The following is a 2,929-nucleotide window of genomic DNA, read 5'->3' as shown; positions in this document are numbered from 1 at the left end:
AAGGTCCTCTCCATTCTCAAAAGACTTCAAAAACTGATTCAACCCCCTAGTTGATCTTAGCACCCATAGACTTAAACCTACAAAAAGTCTCTTCAGAAGTGCTTCAATGGCCCTAAAACCTATTCCATTTGCTTCAGAAGACCCAAAAATGTCTGTCTAGCCTCTTCTTGCTCTTGAAAAGACCCAAAACTGAAGAAGATATGAGCTTCCCTAGCTTTTCTGCTAATCACTCTATAATTTCCCTAAAATCTGGCACCGGTCCTACAATTTCATCCCAAAATCCACTAATGGAGTGCCGATTCTACCAAACTGTGGGCGAAATTGTCGAAGCGTTAATTTAGCCACCAAGACCTTAACTCTGAATTTTGTGGCCATATGGGCGCGCATGGGATTGGGGGTCGAGCTCTTAACTCCCTCCCCCACCCATTTCGCTAACCGTTGGACTAATCGCAGTGAACCTGGTCACATGGGTGAGGTGGCATTAAACGTCGGTAGTTCCAGCTCCCGGCGATTATGGTTAACGCTGGAAAGCCAAACTCCACACGGTTTATAGACCACAGTTAGTTGACTCCTACGACATTCACATATGGCGGGAATGTAATGGTTAGTGGGGTTGCGGGGCTAGCCTCTTGCCCATGTTCCTGCCCCTAGGTGTGGTGACCAGGGCTGAGGCTAGACCCCGACCCCCCACTCCCAATTCACTAACCATCTCAACACAAAACCATGCCGAAAAAATGATATGTTAAGAAACAACGTATAGCACGGGTGGTTAAGGCAGTTGGCTTGTATGCAGAGGTCACGGGTTCGATCCGCGATGCCTCTATTCAGACCTCCACACAAAATTTTGGTGGCCCTCGGGCTGCCACATGGCGGCCCCTGGCTATGCCACATGGCATCCTGTGATTGGCCACCACCAAAAACCCAAAAACCAATAAAACACTGCCAACTCGGACCAATAGAACCATGCCACTTGGAACCCTCTCATTCGCTAGAGGAGCCTATTCATCGGTACACGAAACTGCCACATCAGCTACCTAATCAGCTTTCTACGTGAGTAGTACGCACTGCTGACTGTGTGGTGCTGCACAATTTTGCAAAATTCGCCTGTTTAGGAAAACAAATAGAACTCATTTCTGGGAGCATACGATGTCTGTTTCGAATGAAATGAGTTTTGCGAGATTCAGGACGACGAGCACTAAGTGGTCATTTAGGTTCCACAATGATTCGACAAATTTGCATTTAGAGCAAATTTTGAGCTCCGAATTACCCGACCACAATTACTTGTGATGGGTTGGAACTAGAAAAGAATTATTGACATGACAATGAAAATAGGCTGACTCTAACTAAGAATGACAAAACTATAAAGAGGGAAACAAATTCTAACTAAAAATAATGCAACTACCCTAAAACCTAACTAATACTCCCTTTTTAGAGAGCACTTTAACCAGATCTTGATGAGCCAAAATAGGGCTTTAGGCAAGCACCATTCACCCAACCAGGCGAAAGGAAGCCATCTAACTGAGCAATTTTGATGGCTCTAGAGTCTTTGATTTCTGCAATGTAAGATAGACCAACCCAATGCATTTGGAGCTTACCAGGATGCTTCAGATACTTACTATCATAAAGTAACACATGATCTCTAACAGAAAATGATTTCTTCATAATATGTCAATCATGCCAAGCCTTTTGTGTTTCTTTCTCAACAATCTGATGGAAATATGCAAGGAAACACTTTTCATCCAAATGTCATAACTCCTGCAACCTTTCTAAGATAGATTCATCCTCCAACATCTTAGTAGCATGAGCAATAAAGAGGTTAGCGATTACAAATTCTGTTGGAACCACTGCTTTCCTTCCATAAACCAACTGGAAAGGGGTATATTTATGAAACCACTTGGATGTAGTGCCATAAGCCCATAATGTTACTGGAACCCGTTCATCCCAGTTGTCCCTATTCGTAGAGTAGATTTTAGTAAGACCTTTTCTCCAAGATCTTCTTAAAAGCTTCAAAAATTACATTGGCTTTCAAATGATAAGGGATACTCTTGTGATGCTATATCATGAAGTTCTGCAACAAATCTAGTGATTATGTTTTAAAAAATGAACCATGTTGTTGTATCAGTGGTTCAATCTTTAATAGAAGTCACTTCTGCCCAACGGGTCAATTAATATGTTGCGGTAATGATATATCTAGCATGGGAATGATGAGCAGGCGGGTTAATAGGTCCAATGAAATCGATTTCCCATTTTTCAAATGCTTCTAGTGCCCGGACTAGATGCAAAAGTAGCTCATCTTGTCAATATGGTCAACCAAACCATTGGAAAAAGTCACATTACTTTATGTATTCCTTGGCATCCTTGAATAAGGTTGGCCACCATAGGCCAACTTGTAAAACCTTCTAAGTAGTAGCTTTCCTTTTGACATGGCCTCTTGCAACACATGCATGACATTCCCACAAAACATTGTCCTTCTCATGATCTAGTACACATCACCTCAAAATATGTTCAAGTCCCACTTTATATAACTATTATGCGATCAATTGATAGTCGGTAGCGCGAACAACCATATGTCGTTTTTGAGTGGATGTATACTCCTGCAGGCATTGACCTATTGTGAGGAACAATGAAATATCCTCCAAATAGTCGGGTACTGCTTCAATGTGAAATAAGTGGGCATCATGCAACTGGTCATCATTTGAACCTCATGATTCTCCTGATTCAAGGCGAGATAAATGATCTAGACCCACATTTGATCTTTCCAGCTTGACAATATCTTTAAAGGTAAACTCGTGAAATAACAAAATCCAACGACAGATTCTCCCTTCAAGCACTGGTTTATTAACCAAGTATTTCAAAGCTGAATGATTTGTAAAGAATTTAAATGGACCTCCCAATAGATAGTGTCAGAACTTCTGGAGAGAGTACACCA

This window comes from Pinus tabuliformis, chromosome Q (genome assembly GCF_031772625.1).
Source record: "Pinus tabuliformis cultivar Carrire ecotype Pingquan chromosome Q, CPIR1, whole genome shotgun sequence".
Classification (NCBI taxonomy): Eukaryota; Viridiplantae; Streptophyta; class Pinopsida; order Pinales; family Pinaceae; genus Pinus; species Pinus tabuliformis.
Note: the sequence above shows the minus strand (reverse complement) of the source record.